This window comes from Pelophylax lessonae, assembly GCF_965119305.1.
Source record: "Pelophylax lessonae genome assembly, chromosome: 3".
NCBI classification, from domain to species: Eukaryota; Metazoa; Chordata; class Amphibia; order Anura; family Ranidae; genus Pelophylax; species Pelophylax lessonae.
The window spans coordinates 48,810,482-48,833,034 of NC_138770.1; the positions used below are offsets into that span (position 1 = coordinate 48,810,482).

At 44.8% G+C, this 22,553-nt stretch overlaps 1 protein-coding gene across 1 annotated transcript in view; it reads left to right on the plus strand.

Moving 5' to 3' along the window:
* Nucleotides 1-22,553, plus strand: part of LOC309550900 (3-galactosyl-N-acetylglucosaminide 4-alpha-L-fucosyltransferase FUT3-like) — a 1,045,386-nt gene that overhangs the window by 112,230 nt on the left and 910,603 nt on the right. The gene's annotated exons all lie outside the window — the stretch shown is intronic.

The following is a 22,553-nucleotide window of genomic DNA, read 5'->3' on the forward strand; positions in this document are numbered from 1 at the left end:
GAAGTAAGAAAATGTCAAGCTTGTGCATATTGTAAAAAGTGTGACCCAGGGATGCCATAGTTCTGTTGGAAGATAGAGAATGGCAACAATGAAACATGCGGGTCCGAACTCTTTGAAGGTTACTTTTATCTACTTGATACCAAAGACTAAATGCTGGAAACTGGGCCCCTTGAGGGAAGGCAGGAGAAGACATTAAGAGCATTACCAGAAATATTAGGCCTGAGATCTTCAATATCTTCAGTTTCTTTCCCTTTTCCTTCCAAGAGATCAGATCAAGAGCATATTGAGTTTAATGAGAGCATCAAGAGGTCTGTGTAATTATCCAAAAAAAAGGCCATGGTCCCACCATCTATGACTCAGAAGCCATGTTGCTGTTGTTGGAAGTGTTGTTTTTCCAATGTCCTTCATTATGTGCCAGACTGGCTAGGTTATATAAGTTGAGGTTGGGTAAATTGACCCCTAAGTATATTTTGGGTAGTTGTAATCTTCCCAATGTAATTTTGGGCCTCCTGTCTCTCCTTATAACAACTTGTAAGCACCCTATACCAACCAGAGGTCATTGCCACATGCCCAGGCTAATTAAATTTATTATAATACCCAGCCGAGCTGTAAAGCGGGGAAAGCAGGGATCTGACAACTTTCTTTATTGTGTTTCAGTGAGTAAAAATGTGAAGCTTGAGCCCTCCCACCAGCAATCAGTTACAACTGATTCCACTACACACCTCACCCTAAGGAAAGGACAGGAGCCAAACATTTAACCTGAGTATTTGCAAGGTCTTGCTAATCTCATGGATACAGGCTGAGTAGGGTCCTGCACTGTGGCTGAGGACCAGTAACAGTAGCCCAGTAGGACCCTGACAACCAAATTTAGGCCATTGAGGTGGTATGCATAGTTTGGAAGAAGTGTCACGGAACCATGAACCAGACGTACAACAACAGATAAGTGAAAATAAGAAAGCTTTATTGAAAAACAAGCTATAAAGCAAAAGTCCAAACGGATGGCGAAACCGATGCAGAGTCTTTGCGAAGCCAGGGGACAGGAACCAGCAGGGTAGTCAGACGAAGCCAGGATCAGGAACCAGCAGGGTAGTCAGACGAAGCCAGGATCAGGAACCAGCAGGGTAGTCAGACGAAGCCAGGAACAGGAACCAGAAGTAGCAGCAGTCTTAGTAGCATGTGAACACAGGAGGACCAAGCAGGGAACTGAAGCCACAGACCTCCTATATATATGAGCTAGGTATCCAGCTCCTCCCAGTGGGAAGGAGGAGCCGCAGGGTGGGAGGCTACAAGAAACCCAGAAACCAAGATGGCCGCCAGCACATGTCAAACGAAGGAGAACAGCAAGAAGGTAAGACCATGACAGTACCTCCCCCTCAAGGGCCCCTCCTCCGCGGAGTAAAGAACGGTTTCTGAGGGAAGCGTGCGTGGAAGGCTCGGAGCAAGGCAGGAGCATGGACATCTGCAGAGGGAACCCAGGAACGCTCCTCTGGACCATAACCACGCCAATGAACCAAAAACTGCACCCGACCGCGGACCAGGCGTGAGTCCAGGATATTGCTCACCTCATACTCCTCACGATTGCCCACTCGGACCGGACGAGGCAGAGGAACCGAGGAAGTGAAACGATTACACACCAGAGGCTTCAACAGGGAGACATGAAACACGTTGGAGATCCGCATGCCAGGAGGAAGCGCAAGGGCATAGGCTACCGGGTTTACCCTGCGAAGCACTCGGAAGGGACCAACAAAGCGAGGCGCCAGCTTGGGAGTGGGCACTCGAAGGTTGAGGTTGCGGGTGGACAACCATACACGGTCTCCGGCCTGGTAGGAAGGAGCAGGCGCTCGTCTGCGATCAGCCTGGAGTCTCTGGCGCTGCGCAGAGACCTCAAGGGACTTCTGGATCTGTACCCAAGAAGCACGTAGGACGGAAAGGTGATCCTCCACAGCCGGAATATCCTGGGGAGAGAATACCTCCGGTAACACGGCAGGTTGGAACCCATAGTTGGCCATGAAGGGAGACGTCCCAGAGGAAGAGTTCACCGCCGTGTTCCTGGCAAACTCAGCCCAAGGCAGGAGGTCAACCCAATTGTCTTGGTGATCGGAGACATAGCAACGAAGGAATTGCTCCAAGGCCTGATTGGAACGTTCTGCGGCCCCATTGGGTGGTAGGCCGAGGAGAAGGAGAGATGAATCCCCAACTGGGAGCAAAAGGCGCGCCAGAACCTGGACACAAACTGACTCCCCCGATCCGACACAATCTCCTTGGGCAAACCGTGCAACCGGAAGACCTCCCTGGCAAAAATCGTGGCCAACTCCTGTGCAGAGGGTAACTTCTTGAGGGGAACACAGTGACACATTTTGGAAAACCGATCCACAATCATGAGAAAGACCGTATGGCCTCGGGATGCAGGGAGGTCCACAATGAAATCCATCCCCAGGTGTGACCATGGGCGCTCCCCGGTGGCTAAGGGTTGCAGAAGGCCCAACGGAAGGTGCCGAGGGGACTTACTCTGGGCATAAACGGAGCATGCCGCTACATATGCGGCGATGTCGGAACGTAGGGAAGGCCACCAGAACAGACGTGAAACAGCCCAGGACAGCTGATTCTTTCCAGGATGCCCCGCGGTCTTGGAGTTATGGTAGGTTCGCAACAACTGAGTGCGCAACTCCTCAGGCACAAAACATCTGCCGTTGGGTCTCCCAGAGGGAGCACCAGATTGAGCCGCCAAAATCTGCTCACCCAGGGGAGAGGTCAGGCTGGTGCGAATGGCAGCCAGGATCTGATTCGGAGGTATGACCGAAGTCGGAATCGACTCCTCCCTGGACAGGTCGGAGTACTGCCGTGATAAGGCATCAGCCCTGATGTTCTTGGAACCGGGTAGGTAGGAGACCACGTAATTAAAATGTGACAAGAACAGAGCCCATCTGGCCTGACGTGGTGTCAATCTCTTGGCCTCAGAGAGGTAGGTCAGATTCTTGTGGTCCGTCAGGATGAGGACCGGAACCACCGAACCCTCGAGCAAGTGCCTCCATTCTTTGAGAGCCTGCACGATGGCCAATAACTCCCTGTCACCAATCTGGTAGTTGCACTCCGCGGAAGACAGTTTCCGGGAGTAAAACCCACAAGGAAGCAGAGGACCCTCTGGTGTTCTACGCTGAGACAGAAGGGCGCCTACTCCCGTCTCAGACGCGTCCACCTCGAGGACAAAGGGCAACCCAGGGTTGGGATGCGACAGAATCGGAGCCGACACAAAGGCGGACTTTAGAGCCTCAAAAGCTCGGATGGCCTCGGGCGGCCAGACCTGGGAATTACTGCCCTTCCTGGTCAGATCCGTGAGAGGCTTGGCTAGCATGGAAAAGTCCCTGATGAACTTCCGATAATAATTGGCGAAGCCCAAAAAGCGCTGCAGGGAGCGAAGACCACTGGGCTGGGGCCACTGTAAGACAGCCGAAACCTTCTCAGGATCCATGGAGAACCCCTCAGCGGAAATGATGTAACCTAAGAAGGTTACCTGGGATCGGTGAAATTCGCATTTCTCAAGCTTACCGAACAGCTTGTTCTCTCGTAACCGTTGCAACACTCGTTTGACATCCAGAATGTGGGTCTCCATGGACTCAGAATATACCAAGATGTCATCCAGGTAGACCACCACACACTGCTGCAACAGGTCACGGAAAACATCGTTGATGAATTCCTGAAAGACTGCGGGCGCATTGCACAGCCCAAAGGGCATAACCAAGGATTCATAATGACCGGTCCTGGTGTTAAACGCGGTCTTCCACTCATCGCCCGCCTTGATCCTTACGAGGTTATATGCCGCCCTCAGGTCGAGTTTGGTAAAGACCGTGGCCCCTTTAAGGCGATCGAACAGCTCGGAAATCAAGGGTATCGGGTAAGCGTTCTTGATCGTGATGCGATTGAGAACCCTGTAATCGATGCAAGGCCTCAACTCACCGCCCTTCTTTTTCACAAAGAAAAATCCAGCCCCTGCCGGGGACGAGGATTTGCGAATGTGTCCACGTGAAAGCGCCTCCCTCACGTACTCCTCCATGGCCTCATTCTCCGCTACCGACAGTGGATAGACTTTGCCACGAGGAGGAACGGCACCAGATTGTAACTCGATGGCACAATCGTATGGGCGGTGCGGAGGTAGGGCAACCGCGCGCACCTTATCGAATACATCCCGGTACTCCTCGTATTCAGGGGGCAACAGAGAGTCTGAGGAAGTACACAGCAACTTGACAGGCCCATGGATGCAACTAGCCCCACACTGCGGTGACCACGAGAGGATCTCGGCCGATCTCCAATCGAAAATCGGATTATGCTCCTGGAGCCAGGGGTACCCCAAGACCACCGAGTAGTGTGGAGACGAAATAACCTGGAAGCAGACCGACTCTCTGTGGACGGCACCAATGGCTAACCCCACTGGAAGGGTCTCATGAGTCACGAGTGGCGGCAGAAGGGGTCTGCCGTCTATCGCCTCAAGAGCCAGAGGAGAACCTCGAGCCTGCAGAGGAATGGAATTGGCGGCAGCGAACGCACTATCAATGAACAAACCACCAGCACCAGAGTCCACCAACGCCTGGGTCGTCACCGAGCCCCCGACCCAGGAAAGGACAACAGTGATCAGTGGTTTGTCAACACGGGAAACCGGGGACGAGGAGACTCCACCCAAGATCTGCCCCCGACAGGATCTCAGGTGCGAGCGTTTCCCTGGACGGTTCGGACATGCCAACCGAAAATGCCCACCGAGACCACAGTACATGCATCGGCCCTCGCGTCTCCGGAGTACCCTCTCCCCCTCGGACAGGCGAGCAAACCCCAGCTGCATGGGTTCACCCCCAGACAAGTCATCCCCAGGAGGCGTGGGAGGAGAGGGAGGCACGGGTGGGACAACAAAGGTAGGCGCCAATCTGTTAGGAGGCCTCCGCAGACTCTCCTTAAAGGAAGGTCTCTCCCTGAGTCTGGTGTCAATCAAAATCAGGAAAGAAATAAGAGACTCGAGCTCCACTGGTAGGTCCTTAGCTGCAACCTCATCCTTCAAGGCATCCGAGAGACCATGAGAGAAAGCAGCGACCAGAGCCTCATTATTCCAGCCCACCTCTGCTGCCAGGGTACGAAACTCAATGGCGTATTCAGCTACGGATCGTGAACCCTGTCTGATGGACATAAGGAGCTTCGCAGCAGAGGCAGCACGAGCCGGCACATCGAATACCTTCCGAAGAGAAGCAACAAAACCGGAAAACTCGGCAACCACCGGATTGTTGTTCTCCCATAAAGGGCTGGCCCAGGCCAAGGCCTTGTCCAAGAGCAGCGAGATTAAGAAGCCCACCTTTGATCTCTCAGTAGGAAAGGCATGTGGCAGCAACTCGAAATAAATGCCCACCTGGTTAAGGAAACCTCGGCACTGAGTTGGCTCTCCCCCAAAGCGCTGTGGAAGGGGGGCAGAACCGGACATACCCCGAAACACCGCAGGCGCAACAACAGGTGTCGGGGTAGACTCTGGCGCAACAACCGGAGCGGCAGTAGGAGCGGACCCAGGAGCGACAACCGACCCATCGGCAACGGGAGCGAAATGAACCGTGCGTTCAAGCAGGGTTTGCAACGCCACGGCGAACTGACCCAACAGGTGATCCTGCTGATCAAGTCTGGCAACCAGCGTGGGTAGTGAGGATGGCCCTGTACCGTCAGAATTCATGGCTTGGTCCTAATGTCACGGAACCATGAACCATACAACAACAGATAAGTGAAAATAAGAAAGCTTTATTGAAAAACAAGCTATAAAGCAAAAGTCCAAACGGATGGCGAAACCGATGCAGAGTCTTTGCGAAGCCAGGGGACAGGAACCAGCAGGGTAGTCAGACGAAGCCAGGATCAGGAACCAGCAGGGTAGTCAGACGAAGCCAGGATCAGGAACCAGCAGGGTAGTCAGACGAAGCCAGGAACAGGAACCAGAAGTAGCAGCAGTCTTAGTAGCATGTGAACACAGGAGGACCAAGCAGGGAACTGAAGCCACAGACCTCCTATATATATGAGCTAGGTATCCAGCTCCTCCCAGTGGGAAGGAGGAGCCGCAGGGTGGGAGGCTACAAGAAACCCAGAAACCAAGATGGCCGCCAGCACATGTCAAACGAAGGAGAACAGCAAGAAGGTAAGACCATGACAAGAAGTTGACAAAACACCATGAAAACCCATATGTTGCAGGACTTTCCATAACCATTGCCAATTTACGTTTCTCTGTGTTCATTGCTAACAACACTATGGATTGCAGAGTTAGATTCAACCAGAAAGACTGGTCCAATACCGTCAGTTTGTGGACATTCAATACCACAGCTCTGCCACCATGAACATGGTCTGAGCAGGGAAGTTTAACTTTGGTAAGAGCACGGCAAGTCTGTTTTCCATCAATTTAGATAACAGTTTTACATCCTGACCACAGTTTCACATCTTGATTAGGCATTACTATAAGACTGTAGCAACTGGATTCCGAAGGACCTTTTTTTTCTAGTCAAAAGGCTGATATAAGTTTCATTACCCCTATGTGGATACATTTTCCTTGTTTAAGATCTGATTAAACAGAGGGTGCAAGGGAGCCTTTAGGTTTTCAGAAGGAAACTTTGTAGAATTCTAATATTAGACCATCTGGCCCTGGAATTTGGCATTAGGAGAATCATCAATTTCCACCTCTACGTTCAGATTCAAGTCATCTTCTGTCAGAAATGGAAGATCTACCTGGTCTAAGAAATTATCTCGGATCCACAAATTAATCTTTAAAAATGTCTAAAGAACATTCACTAAGAGTCAAACTGAAAAAGTCCACCTCTTTCCAAGACTTTCCATTGGTATCATATTGGGTTAACCAGTGATCACAGATCTGTTTCTTTTGAACCTAGTTCTTTCTTTCTTTGAATTGATTGTATCAAGTCAGTTTACTGTCACACCAAGTCATGACCTTTTCTTTTGGGAAGTACATAAGCCAAACATTTGCCCCAAAGAACTACTTTTGCAGCTTCCCAGTAAAGAATACTTTTCTGCATGTGTATGCCATTACAATCTGACTATTTCACAATGAACTGATTCATTTGAAGCCAGGAATGATGGTAATTACCAGGTAGTCAGGGGTTTCTTTGTTCCCATGTCCTCCCGAGTTATCCCTATAAGTCTGAGATCACTATGGTCTGAGACCACCACAGTTTCATTAGAAGCCTCCTTGGGTAGCAGATTTGCTAACACTAGAAAGGTGTTCAGCCTAGACAAAGACTGGTAGGGATGGGGAAAATGGGTGAAATGCCGTTCTAAATGGTGGAGATACCTCCCGACATCGGTAAGGTCAACAGTCTTGGACAACATACAGAGCTGGATAGATTTAACAGATGTTGGGTCTGATGAGACTTTTGACAGCCACAAATATGTCTTCCTTAGAAGTGAGCATTTAACTGAATTCCTCACTGATGATAATTCCATCCTGGCATTGGTGGGTTGTGTTGCATTGAAGCAGTTGTTGAAAAGTGCTTATTGTTGGGGTGTTAGGCCCATAAATGCCTACGATAGCAAATTCCCTGCTCAAGTAATTCCATCTACCTTCCACTTGATCTGCCCAGTGGTTTAAAATACATCAAGATGGTTGTTGGTAAGAATTACTGTACAACGTCTACAACCTCACACAGGGGAGCCAAAAATAATATATCATAAAAGTAAAAAGCAGTTCAATAAAGGTACGTTAAACACCCCATACACATGTAACATGCAGAATTAGATCACAGAGAGCTACAGGAAACCTCTATTAGACTGTACTGTATATATGGAGTATTGCAGAAGAAGGACAGCTTCAGCTACAAGAAATTCCAGGCAGGAAAATCCTGCCCATCCTAATAAAGGTCCTTTGGTCCTTTTCTTTTCCTTTCCCATTTTCTTTTCCTTCTTCCTAAGCACTGACTAACCACACTGCAATAACTTTTAACGATGATGTATCCATAGAAAAAGTCTGAAGACTGGAGAAATCCGGGCAGAGTCTATCATGCTCCACACCAGAGATGCTTCCACCACAGCCGAAAATGGATTCCATGCAAATGAAAGTTCCCTTCATGACAACAATACAACTGCTGCTACTTAATAAAGATATTTTGAAGGGTCACATTTTATGTAGTGTTATTATTTGTTCTAGGTGCAAAAAACAACCTCAAAAATGTTGACCATGTATTGAGGTTGTTTTCTCCTTTTTAATCAGTTAATATGAAATTGAGGTCTTTAGAATGGTCCTTTGCCATCTTCAGTCCTTCTCTGCTGTGGTGTTTCTGCCTGGTTGTGGAATGGAGGTTCTCCAGAAAGTTGACCCCTTTGAGGGCCCATGTAGTTGGACCTGGTGCTCCTGCTTCACATCAAACCTATATCAGCAGATCTCCCATTTATTTCAATGGTGTAATGTAATTGGCAGTTGTGGGGCTGTGTTTGACCTGCTTTGTGTTTCTCTGGATGCAGCACATCATATTGAGATTCCTTTTCTTTGTAGACAAAGAAGAGCAAACCCATCCCCACGTCATACCTTCCAAGTTTTCTGATATTGTTCTTATACCATCTATTTAGTCCTGATGTAGAGAATATACGAAGACCCTTATAAGGTTCCCCAAATAGGTGCAAGGAAAACACCCATTTTACAACTAAGAACCCTGAAAAAGGAGGAGCCATAATCCCCTGAAACTTGTTGGATACCTTTAACCAATCATTAACAAAGTTTGGAACATAAACTTTTATGTGTATGATTTTTCGTGCAAGACATTTACTCATCACACACTCAAACACATCCATCCTTCCCTCTACCTCCAGAAGTCAAGCAGACCTCAAATCTTTCTTTCTCTGTTCATACATGACAGTATGGAGATTCAATTAGAGAGATACAGTCTGAAAACAAGCAGTTTCTGCCTGTGCTCTCTCTTTAGAGAACTTAACCATTTGCCGACTGCCGCCCGACTATAAACGGCGGCAGTCAGCCCCTCACAGGCAAAGTGACGTAGGCGTACGTCACTAGCCTGTGAGGCTCTGGGGAGGAAGTGCGCGCCGCCGGATGCGCGCTCCCACTCCCACTCGGTCACGGACCCCCCCGCGCGTGTGCCCGGCGGACCCGATTGTCCGCCAGGCACTCGCGATCGTCCGTTACACCGGGAGAAAGGCAGGCAGCTAATGTAAACAAAGCTGCCTGTCATTCTCCCCTGTGTAAGAATAGTGATCATACGGTTCTGCTATGTAGGACCGTTGATCACTGTTCTTACACCTCAAGCCACAACCAATCACAGTTAGAAGCACAGCCCTAGGGACACACTTAACCCCCTCCCTCTAAAAAAAAGTTAACCCCTTCACTGCCAGTGTCATTTTTACAGTAACAGTGCATATGTATAGCACTGATTACTGTAGTAATGTCACTGGTAACCCCAAAAGTGTCAAAAATGTCAGTCAAGGGTCCGATCTGTCCGCCGCAATGTCGCAGTCCCGCAAAAAAAAATCGCAGATCGCCGCCATTACGTGTTAAAAAAAAACAACAAAAATTACAAAAATCTTTCCCTTAGTTAGTAAACGCAATAACTTTTGCGCAAACCAATCAAAATACGCTTTTTGCGATTTTTGTTACCAAAAATATGTAGCATAAAACAAATTGGCCTAAAATGTTAAAAAATTTAGATTTTTACATTTTTTGGGGGGGGAAATTCATATAAAAAAATGTGAAAAATATTGTTATTTTTGCAAAATTTACGCTCTTTTTTTGTTTATAGTGCATGATCAGAAAATCGCACACGTGATCAAATACCACCAAAAGAAAGCTCTGTTTGTGGGAAAAAAAGGACGTGAAATTTGTTTAGGTACAGCGTCGTACGACCGCGCAATTGTCCGTTAAAGTCACGCAGTGCCGAATCGCAAAATAGGCCCTGGTCAGGAAAGGGGTAAAATCTTCCGGGGCTTAAGTGGTTAAGCCAGCCATAGATGGATCAAATCTCAGTCGGTTTAGCAGGGATCCTCTTAAAGTACAACCAGCCTGATGTATATTTTACATGTGATTACTGCTGGATCCCTGCCAGCAGAACTCAATGGTGCTGCAGGAGGGATTCCCATTGACTGTGTTGAGGGGGGGGGGGGGGAATTAAGTGAATTTCTTTCTTGTAACCATAGTTGCAAGAAAGAAAATTAGATCATCTATGGCTTGCCTTATACTGCAGGACTGCATCCTGTTTAAAAGTTTACTTACAGCAGACCAACAAGAAATCCCACCTGTTTAAAAATGTATACGCTTTAGGAACATTTGAAATCAAATGGACCCCCAGACCAATATCGTTTCCCTTTAACTCTTAGTCTGAGTTTGTGTAAAGAATAAATAGGAAATGATCTGAAGCATCACAGCAACCATCTCCATCCCTAATATTGTGTACAAAAAGGGGGTATGGGGATAGGGGGACTTTGAATGAGGTAGGTTGCTGTTACAAATCTCCAAATGGAAATAAAGTAGTTTCAATATATATATATATATATATATATTCATTTATTTGTTGCTGCACGGTAAAAATAAATCCTGCAGCAATAGTCCGTAAATAAAATAAATAAAATCTACATATTCATAGTACAAATACAGACAATCCAGGTATGGACATATAAAAGATAATAAAGGAATTGTTTTGCTAGGCATACAGTGGGTACGGAAAGTATTCAGACCCCCTTAAATTTTTCACTCTTTGTTATATTGCAGACATTTGCTAAAATCATTTAGGTTCATTCTTCTTCCTCATGAATGTACACATAGCACCCCATACTGACAGAAAAACACAGAATTGTTGACATTGTTGCAGATTTATTAAAAAAGAAAAACTGAAATATCACATGGTCCTAAGTATTCAGACCCTTTGCTCAGTATTTAGTAGAAGCCCCCTTTTGATCTAATACAGCCAGGAGTCTTTTTGGGAAAGATGCAACAAGTCTTTCACACCTGGATTTGGGGATCCTCTGCCATTCCTCCTTGCAGATCCTCTCCAGTTCTGTCAGGTTGGATGGTAAACGTTGGTGGACAGCCATTTTTAGGTCTCTCCAGAGATGCTCAATTGGGTTTAAGTCAGGGCTCTGGCTGGGCCATTCAAGAACAGTCACGGAGTTGTTGTGAAGCCACTCCTTCGTTATTTTAGCTGTGTGCTTAGGGTCATTGTCTTGTTGGAAGGTAAACCTTCGGCCCAGTCTGAGGTCCAGAGCACTCTGGAGAAGGTTTTTGTCCAGGATATCCCTGTACTTGGCCGCATTCATCTTTCCCTCGATTGCAACCAGTCGTCCTGTCCCTGCAGCTGAAAAACACCCCCACAGCATGATGCTGCCACCACCATGCTTCACTGTTGGGACTGTATTGGACAGGTGATGAGCAGTGCCTGGTTTTCTCCACACATACATAGCAGTCAAATACATAGCAGGGATACATCCAGTGGCTCAATGGCTCTTTCATAGGTAATACATAAGGTTGGAGGAGACTCATCCCATGGTGGATTATTAACCGAACGGCCTGTCCATACCCAGGGAGAGGGAACCCGAACCTGGAAAGGATTTTCTATTGAAGCAAGTTAGGTTCTAATGTCATAAGACATATAGAACCCACAACATCTGGTGAGTGGGCAATTTATTTATTTATTTATCACGGGAAAGGAAGCACCAGTTATTAAGGAAGAAGCACCAGCACCTTATTACAAATTATTTGGATTTGGACTTTATCATTTTATGGTTTATTATTAATGTTGATTGATTTATCACTACACATTGAATGGACTATTATTTTTAAGTTATTTTTGAAGTGATTTATTTTCATGTTTATTTATTAATTGTATCCACTGTGAATTTTTAGCACATATTTTAAATTTCCACTAGGGATTAGCAAGCGCTAGAGGTATCACTATTGTGAATACTTTTTCTTCCAATTTGCACCCGCACTTTACTAGCAGCTGCACTTAATTATCACAATTAATTCACTTATTTATATAAATCTTAACCAGGCTACGGTCACTGCCTCTCTGGCGCGCTAATATACATAGTATATTTTTTTGCCAATACATAATCCATATCCTGATAAATCTTCATATTTCATATTTAATGGCTCTACGCGTTTCGTGGGATTATCATCCACTCTTCAGGAGCTTGGTGTACATTTTCTGTAAATAAGGACTAGTTTGAATTCAACAAATCACATAAGGATAAGGAAACACACCAATAAAGTCCCTCAAAAGTTTTCAAAAATCTGAGATTCTGATACTTACATATTAAAAACACAAAAAGTCGCAGAAAAAAAAAATTGCATCGTCTCCCGTCGCTGGGTGCACTGTGTGGGTATACGCCTGATCCGGGGCTGAGGCGGGTAAACGCCAGATGGTCCAAAAAAGTGGGGGGGAGGATAGAGGAAGACAAAAGTCCCACAGAAGAAATGAAGGAACCAGTGATTTCATCACATCAGTGACCAAGTAATCTAGTCAGGGGAATAAAAATTAAATATGTATGTGTTCATATTTCTTAAAGTCTCGTTCAAATATTGGTGTTATATGTGATAAAAGCAGGTGAGAGGACAAAAGAAAGTAAATGGAAAATATCTGTGCCAAGTGCGGCATTAAAGGAAAACCAGCAAGTAACCCAACAGAAGCAAAGGAAGAAGAAGAAAAAAAAAAAACCCCAACAGGTGCAGAGCATAAATGAAGTAGAAGTGCAAAAAACTAGTAGGATGGTAATCTTACCAATAACAAAGAGATGTGAATCAAGAAGCAACCGTGCTACAGGGGTAGTCCTAGTGCAGTCAGAGCAGGAAGGAAAGTGTCCAGAGACTCCCTAGCTATATATCCCCACGGGCCAGGGCGGATCACCGCCAGCGCCATGTGGCCGTCGCAGAGAGGGGTGGTGAAGGAGTGAACATGGTATCCCAGCTAGAATGCTAGAAACCACTCACCACATAAAACACCCCCAGCGATCAGAGATGGAATAACAGCCCAAACCAGGTGATCCACCCAAGGATCACAGGCTGAGCTTAACATGACGCCGATGCTCAGCGTGACAGCCCTGCCCTCCGTCCAAAACTAGGGAGCAGAGGACAGGGCGGCAGACCGAGCATCGCAGGCAACCACACAGTGATCTCAATCCTATAAAACCGACAGGCATGAAACGTACGCCGGAAGTTACGTCGACGTAACTTCCGGCGTACAGCCACGCATCGTCACATCCGGTTTCGCTTCCTGGAATCGGTGGAACGCACGCCATTGCGGCGTTCCTCATTGTTATTTCCATTGCGAAAATTATCGTTCTCTTTGTAAGTATAATTTGAAGCTTTGGGGGAATAAATATCCTAGACATATTACACTATTGGCCCCTTTCTTTTATTCCATATATCTGGATAATTACGATTACTGCCTGCTTGGAGCGATCCCATCAAGGCTCTTCTTATCCCTTGGAACTACAAACATTGGAGCTCGGTTTCCATAAGCCGCACTTGATTTCTTCATGCGCTGATTAATCCTATTTGTGGTGAGTAGGGGACCTGGAGGGTCACTCACTGGAGCACCATTTTGATTGGATCGATCTGCACCTGAGCACTTTATATATATATATATTTATTTGCACCAAGGAATAAGGACTTTTTTATATTAAATTTTTATATTAATTATTTATTTAATATTTATGCGGATAAATTTATTATATATTCATTGTTTACAGTCTTTTTGCACCGATCACTGTGCACTGTATAATATATGCATATGTATTCACTTAAAGCGGAGTTCCACCCAAAAGTGGAACTTCCGCTTTAGGGAGTCCTGACCCCCTGACATGCCACATTTGGCATGTCATTTTTTTGGGGGGGGATGCGGGTACCGAGTTTTGAGAGGTACCCGCTCCCACTTCCGCTCGGAGCGCCGCGGCGCCCTGAACGGAAGTTCTCCTCTCCCCCTCCCTCCCTGCAATCTTCTGGGGCACGTCAGAGGTCCCAGAAGATTGCCGGCCAATCACGGCGCGCAACGCAACTCGCGCATGCGCAGTGGGTACCCGGCTGTGAAGCCACAAACTGTGACAGCCGGGTGCCCACAGCAGTGATGCCGGCGCCGAGGGAGAGGATCGAGGCTTCGGGCGGCCGCATCGCTGGACCGTTGGACAGGTGAGTAAATGGCTGGAACTCCGCTTTAATGTTTTTTTGCTAGCGCTGTTTTAATTTTTTACACACATTTTTTCCAAACCTTTTTGGATGCACAGCAGCTGCACAATATATTACACATTTATTTAATTGCACCTTTAGGAGGTTCTATTTTGATCACCCTTATTCATGTGTTAAGCGCTGTTTTAATTTTGTTTCACACTCATACAGTGATCAGTGCTAACAAAATGCACTGTCACTGTACTAATGACATAGACAGGGAAGGGGTTAACATCAGTGGGGATCGAAGGGTTAAATGTGTTCCCTGGGAGTGCTTTCTAAGTGTGTGGGGGAGATGCTTTGACTACGGGAAGACAGAGATCAGTGTCTATAACACAAGATCTCCATCGTTCCCTCTCACAGAATGGCGGTCTGCCTTGTTTACCAAGCCAGGCCACCATTCTGCCTCTTTTTCCTCTGGCTGTGTACCCCCTAAGTGCTCTGAGTGTGCCGTTTTGGAACAGTCCACGGTTCACAGCTGGGGACCATGCAGTAGTTTGAACAGGGGTAAAGGCAGACTGGAACAGTCCATGAATAGTGATGTCGCGAACCTAAAATTTGCCGTTCGCGAACGGCGAACGCGAACATCTGCAAATGTTCGCGAACCGGGCGAACCGCCATAGACTTCAATAGGCAGGCGAATTTTAAAACCCACAGGGACTCTTTCTGGCCACAATAGTGATGGAAAAGTTGTTTCAAGGGGACAAACGCCTGGACTGTGGCATGCCGGAGGGGGATCCATGGCAAAACTCCCATGGAAAATTACGTAGTTGACGCAGAGTCGGGTTTTAATCCATAAAGGGCATAAATCACCTAACATTCCTAAATTGTTTGGAATAACGTGCTTTAAAACATCCAGTGTGTGAATACGATCAGGTATGATGTTGTATCGATCAGGTAGTGTAAGGGTTACGCCCGCTTCACAGTGACAGACTAAACTCCCCGTTTAACGCACCGCAAACAACCGCAAACAGACCAGAACCGACCAAAATGGGACAGGAACTGGGCTTTAAGGGTTAGGGTTAGGTTTAGTGTTAGGAGTTAGGGTTACGGTGAGATACTTAGGGTTAGAGTTAGTAACCCTACCCCTACGCCTCTAACCCTAACCGTCTAACCCTAAGCACTAAAAATAACCCTAACCCTAGCCCTAACCCTAACCCTAATTCTAATTTTTTTTCTGGTTCTGGACATGCTACAGAGCTGAAACTTCACAGGTACACTTTTTAGACCCCCAGACACTGAATCACACAAAAAAAAGTTCTTAAAAATTGTCATTTTTTGATAGAGAGCCAATTATTGGAAAAATTAAAAAAAAAAAATTGTTTGGATTTAGTGTCTGGGGGGTCAAAAAGGTGTACCTGTGAAGTTTCAGCTCTGTAGCATGTCCGGAACCAGAAAAAAATTACCAATTAGGGTTAGGGCTAGGGTTAGGGTTAGAGCTAGGGTTAGGGTTAGGGCTAGGGTTAGGGTTAGGGCTAGGGTTAGGGTTATTTTTATGGCTAGGCTTAGAGGGTTAGGGTTAAGGTTAGAGGGTTAGGGTTATGGTTAGAGGGTTAGGGTTAGGTTTAGTGTTAGGTCGATAGGGTTACGGTGAGATACTTAGGGTTAGAGTTAGTAACCCTACCCCTCTAACCCTAACCCTCTAACCCTAAGCACTAAAAATTACCCTAACCTTAGCCCTGACCCTAACCCTAGCCCTAACCCTAACCCTAACCCTAATTCTAATTTTTTTCTGGTTCTGGACATGCTACAGAGCTGAAACTTCACAGGTACACTTTTTAGACCCCCCAGACAACAAATCCAAAGAAATTTCTTTTTTTTTTTAAGTTTTTCTTTTAATTTTTTCAATAATTGGCTCTCTATCAAAAATGACAATTTTTAAGAACCTTTTTTTTTCGTGTGTGATTTAGTGTCTGGGGGGTCTAAAAAGTGTACATGCGAAGTTTCAGCTCTGTAGCATGTCCAGAACTAGAAAAAAATTACCAATTAGGGTTAGGGCTAGGGTTAGGGTTAGAGCTAGGGTTAGGGTTAGGGCTAGGGTTAGGGTTAGGGCTAGGGTTAGGGTTATTTTTATGGCTAGGCTTAGAGGGTTAGGGTTAAGGTTAGAGGGTTAGGGTTATGGTTAGAGGGTTAGGGTTAGGTTTAGTGTTAGGTCGATAGGGTTACGGTGAGATACTTAGGGTTAGAGTTAGTAACCCTACCCCTCTAACCCTAACCCTCTAACCCTAAGCACTAAAAATTACCCTAACCTTAGCCCTGACCCTAACCCTAGCCCTAACCCTAACCCTAACCCTAATTCTAATTTTTTTCTGGTTCTGGACATGCTACAGAGCTGAAACTTCACAGGTACACTTTTTAGACCCCCCAGACAACAAATCCAAAGAAATTTCTTTTTTTTTTTAAGTTTTTCTTTTAATTTTTTCAATAATTGGCTCTCTATCAAAAATGACAATTTTTAAGAACCTTTTTTTTTCGTGTGTGATTTAGTGTCTGGGGGGTCTAAAAAGTGTACATGCGAAGTTTCAGCTCTGTAGCATGTCCAGAACTAGAAAAAAAAGATAATTTTTCAGTAGAGCAGGGATGGTGGGAACCCTCCTTTTTATAACTATATGATCTTTTTTTTCTGGTTCTGGACATGCTACAGAGCTGAAACTTAACAGGTACACCTTTTAGACCCCCCCCCCCCCCAGACACTAAATCCAAAGATTTTTTTTTTTAAGTTTTTTTTTTTTTTTTTTCCAATAATTGGCTCTCTATCAAAAATGACAATTTTTAAGAACTTTTTTTTTTTTGTGTGTGATTTAGTGTCTGGGGGGGGGTCTAAAAAGTGTACCTGTGAATTTTCAGCTCTGTAGCATGTCCAGAACCAGAAAAAAAGATCGTTTTTCAGTAGAGCAGGGATGGTGGGAACCCTTTTTACACCTATATGATCTTTTTTTTCTGGTTCTGGACATGCTACAGAGCTGAAACTTCACAGGTACGCTTTTTAGACCCCCCCAGACACTAATCCAAAAAAAAGTCATGCCTGCCACCTTATATATCAGTGGTGGGTGGGCAGTGGCACTGCAGTGGGCACAGTACACTCTGTGGACCTGACAGTCACTGGCACCCAGGCAACTGCAATTATAAAAAAAATATATATATTTTTAATTTGCAAGCTGCTGTGCCACCGTATATATATATCAGTGGTGGGTGGGCACGCAGTGGCACTGCAGTGGGCACAGTACACTCTGTGGACCTGACAGTCACTGGCAGCCCAGGCAACTGCAATAATAAAATTTTTTTTTTTTTTTCAATTTGCAACAAGATGCTGTGCCACCGTATATATATCAGTGGTGGGCAGTGCACTGCAGTGGGTACAGTACACTCTGTGGACCTGACACAGCACTGCAATTATGACAGAGGAAAAAAAATATATTTTTTAAAATGCAAGGTACTGTGCCTGTGCCACCCGAAATGAGTGTGGTGTGCACACAGTACAGTCTGTGGTAGGTCTGTGGCCTCTCACAAACAGCGGGCAGGCAACTGCAGTGCACAATAGATATATTGATATATATATATATATATATATATATATATATATATATATATATATATATATCACAGAACAAAAAAATTACACAAATACCAGCCATAAACAGGGCTTTTTGGGGACAATATATATATATATATATATATATATATATATATATATATATATATACAAAAAAAACCTCAAATACCAGCCCTAGGAAGGGCTTTTTGGGGTGCTGTCCTTACAGCAGGAGTGTACCAAGAACACTGCAAGACCAGGAACACTGACTAACTGTCCCTAGCTATAACAGCAGCAGCAGCACTTTCCCTGCTCTCAGTAACACACTGCTTCATAAATGATCTAAGATGGATGCTGCCCTTGCTTATTTATAGGAGGTGGGAGGGTCTGGGAGGGAGGTATGCTGATTGGCCTGGAATGTGTCTGCTGACTGTGAGGTTCAGGGTCAAAGTTTGCCTCAATGATGATGTATAGGAGGCGGACCAAACATCGCATATGTTCGCCCACAGCGGCGAACGTGAACATACTAAGTTCGCCAGGAACTGTCCACCGGCGAACAGTTCGGTACATCACTAATGATGAGAGGTATATATATATATATATTATATGTTGTAATAATATAGTATGCTCGCGTTTCTTTTAGGCAGATTAATATTTAAATTTACCTTGTAAACTGTAAGAATGGTAGTGTCAGCTCATAGAGATGTGACAGTTCTCCTTTATCTATTTTATTTCATTTCTCATGTCACGTGTCATTAGATAAACGATCAAAATGTTCTGGGATAAACTCCCCGCTGAATCTCCTGTCTGATCTGTATTAGCAAACCATAGAGGTATAAATTTCACATGCATGTCGGTTGAACATGTTTTTGGACATTCACGATTGATTATGGACTTTACTTTGATACACAATATATGATTGTTTATTTTATTGGAATTTATTCCTCATATAGATTGTTTTTTGGTGTTTATTTTGTGTTAAAGGATTTGTCCTTTCACTTATTCACCATCCTTGTCGATTTGTCACTATATGATTATACATTTGAAGTATTTATAAGTTTAGCGCACCTGATTCACAATTTTTTCACATTATATACATATTTTCTAAAGTTGCAGCTTTTCTTATTGTTCCAGCGCACTTTTTTTACACAACACTTTTTGCAAAGATTGTACCCTGTCAAAAATCTAAGACAAGCAGTGATTCTAAAGAGTAGGGATGATCGAACGGTTCGGGTCGACCATCGGTTCGACCCGAACATTGGCTGTTCGAGGTTCGGCCGAATTCCGAACTTTTTGCTGAAAAAGTTCGGAATTCGGCAACCAGAACCGACCAAAATGCAATGGTACAGGAAATGGGCTTTAAAAGCCCGTGATTGGACCAGAACCATCAGTAAAAGCCAATTGAGGGGGCAGGAGAATACTAGGAATGTGATTGGAGTGACTAGGGGGTCCATAGGCCAATCATTAGTGAATACGTCCCCCAGTATATAAGATAGCCCCCGCCAAATTCCTAGCATTGTAATACAGGGACATGGAAGAGAGTGGAAGCAGTTCTGTGACTTCTGCTACAAAGTGTCATTTAGCAATTTTTAGTGTGAGGAAAGGGATATCTAGTGTAGTTAGGGTGCTATTTTCCACTATAGTTAGTTTTAATAATCTAGTTTCTGTAGGGAAAGTTTTAAGTGTAAAGGGACCGTAGTGTAGTGTAAGGTTAACTGACTCTGACTGCTATGGCAGGGTGACAAAACTCTTCCATATCAGGGTGACCGCTATAGAGAAAAGATTGTTTCTCTTAGGTCACTTACAGAACAGCGATATGGCTTCTCGCCTGTCTCCCAGCTTTTTGCTGCAGGCCTTTATAGGGCTTTTTTGAGGACATGTTTGGAGTCAGGAATGACATCTGAACTTCTGTGTAGGGGTATATATACAGACACACATGTCTGTATATATACACATACACATATATAGGTGTGAAAGTAGCAAAAACCTATGCTTGCACTAATGAAATAATGAACACCAATATGTCTCCGCTCCTATGTGTGTATGTGTATAAATACATATAAGTGTGTGTATATATATACCCCTATACAGAAGTTCAGATGTTTTGCCTGCCTCCAAAGACCCACAAAAAATGCCCAAAAAAAACGCCTGCAACAACACACCTGGGCATTTTTTTTGGCGCAGGCATTTTTTTGGGCATTTTTTGTGGGTCTTTGGAGGCAGGCAAAACATCTGAACTTCTGTATAGGGTTATACATACACACACACTTATATGTATTTATACACATACACACATATAGGTGTGATAGGAGCGGAGACATATTGGTGTTCATTATCTCATTAGCGCAAGCATAGTGTTCTGCTACTTTCACACCTATATATGTGTATGTGTATATATATACAGACATGGGTGTATGTATATATACCACTACACAGAAGTTCAGATGTTTTGCCTGCCTCCAAAGTCCCCCAAAAAATGCCCAAAAAAACGTTTGTTACAAAACCGGCAAGGTGTGAAAATAGCGGAGCCATATCCCTGTTCTAATATTGATTCTAATACAAATGATCTTTTTTTTCTGGCTACAGAGCTGAAACTTCACAGGTACACTTTTTAGACCCCCCAGACACTAAATCCAGAGAAATCTCTTTTTTTTTTTTCAATAATTTTTTCAATAATTGGCTCTCTATCAAAAATGACAATTTTTAAGAACTTTTTTTTTGTGTGATTAATAGTCCCTGGGCCATGACCCAGAACCCTAGGCACTTTTTAGGGGCATTTATTGGGTTTTAGGGCTTTAAAATGGTGTTTTTTGATTACCGAAGTGCGGGTCCCATTGATTTCAATGGGGTTCTGAAATCCAGGCCGAACTTTCGGGAAGTTCGGGTGTTCTGGCCGAACCGAACTTTTGAAAAGTTCGATCATCCCTACTAAAGAGGTGAAAGTAGACCCTGATAATGAAACCCTCTACCATCAGTGCAGGGCGGCCCCCAAGAAAGTTAAAGCTGAAGGAGAAAGAAAAGGTGAAGCATCTTTATGTGGACAACATGATGTAGGCAGCCAAAGAGAAGCATTTGTGAGTTGAACTACAGCTGCACTAACACTAGTTCCCTTAGTACACATGGGTGCAGACCAGATCAAAATTCAAATTAGAGGATCAGTAAAAGGGTGAAGCTACAAGTCATAGCTCATTACAATAAATTGGCTCTTGGTCTAAAAACCCTACTATTATGGCTCTAGAAACAACCTCTATTATTGAAGAGGAGGGATGAAAAGTAACACAAAACCAATAGGTACCATAGACAGCAAGAAAATTAAGAGCTAATATGAAATCTATTCCTTAGCAAAAGACTTATGGCTTTGGCCAACATTTAAAATTTCTCTGCACATGTCAAATGGCTAAGTGACCTTGAGAGACAGGAATGCTGCCTGGGGTGTTAATTGTTACCTTCACCACTCGGTCACCATTTCCCTTTCTGTGTGTGTGTGTCCCAGCAGCATTTTTGAAAAGTAGCAAGTTCTCCCTATTTGAGTGTGTGCTTTATTTTATTTGGGCTTTACTTTTTAGGGTCTTTTTTATGGGATCAGCTGCTTACACATAGGTGACTTTAGAAGAGGGGATAATTCCTCCAATCTTTTATGATACTACTGGATAGCCAATGTAAACTGTACCAAAAAAAAGGATTTAGTAAAAGATTTTAGCAGGTGCTATTTGAATTTTGTTTTCTATAGATTTCTCTGTCTGGAGTTCCTATTTAATTTAGTTGTGTTGGAACTATTTTGAGGTACAAGTAATGGTTGCTTATAACGCGTCCCCTTTTATGGTGGCCTCCACCTTTTTCCCAGAAGTGACGGCTGGATTTCCTCTCCCTGGCTAGGGTATATAAAGTGGGGGAGCAGCTCTACTGGAGGTAGACGGATAGTAGAAGGATAATGGTGCAAGTGACAGCGGTAGTGGTGGGAAGAGACAGTCATGAAGGACTCCCAGTTTGTGGTGTTGAGATTACCAAATGTTTCCAAGTATGTGGGCCCAAGCTTGGTCCTGAGAAACATGGCTTCGCATGACAGACTGGGGGCTAGCCATGCAGAGACTCAGAGTACTGACAACCAATCCCTTTGTAGTTCAGACCCCTATAGGGCCCTTCTGATTTGTCCCAGGTTCTCTTTTCACAGCCATTCAGACAGCCTCATGACTCAATTGACAGATAGGGAATGTATTTTTTGAATTTAATGCTCGTTGAAATTAGATGGGGTAGAGGGTGAGCTTTGAGACACTCCATGCACCTATAAACCAGAGGACTCTCTTTGTCTTCTTGACACTCTCCTCTTGGCAGACAATAGGATAACAAGCAACACTGGGACTCTTAGCAAAGTAAAGGTCCAAAATCAGCAGTGAACAGTTACTAGGATCCTACACTCATAATGTCCCTGTATAGTTGGATATCTCCATCCAATATCGGCCAGACACTTCCCCCGTGCACTTCTTGGCCAGATCCTCAGTGAACCCCCTTTGATTGTCTACAGCTCCATTTAGAAAGTAGGCCTCTGAGCTGGAACCTCAATGAACTCCTGCAGCCCTTAGCTACACTGCCTGGGAGGGCAGCAGCCATTCAGGCTGGGGTCTTCTCCCCCTGGACAAGACACCTGCTGCTCCAGGCCCCATACTATTTATGCACTTCTCAAGCACCTACTAGGCATTCACTCCACATGAATATGAATGAGACCACATGAATATTCAGGAGTCCAAAGCTGGGAGGAGGCTATGTAACATGCAGGGGTCCAGAGCTTCAGGGGGCTGTGTAATGTGCAGGGGTCCACAGTTTTTTTTTCTTCTTTTGCCACTT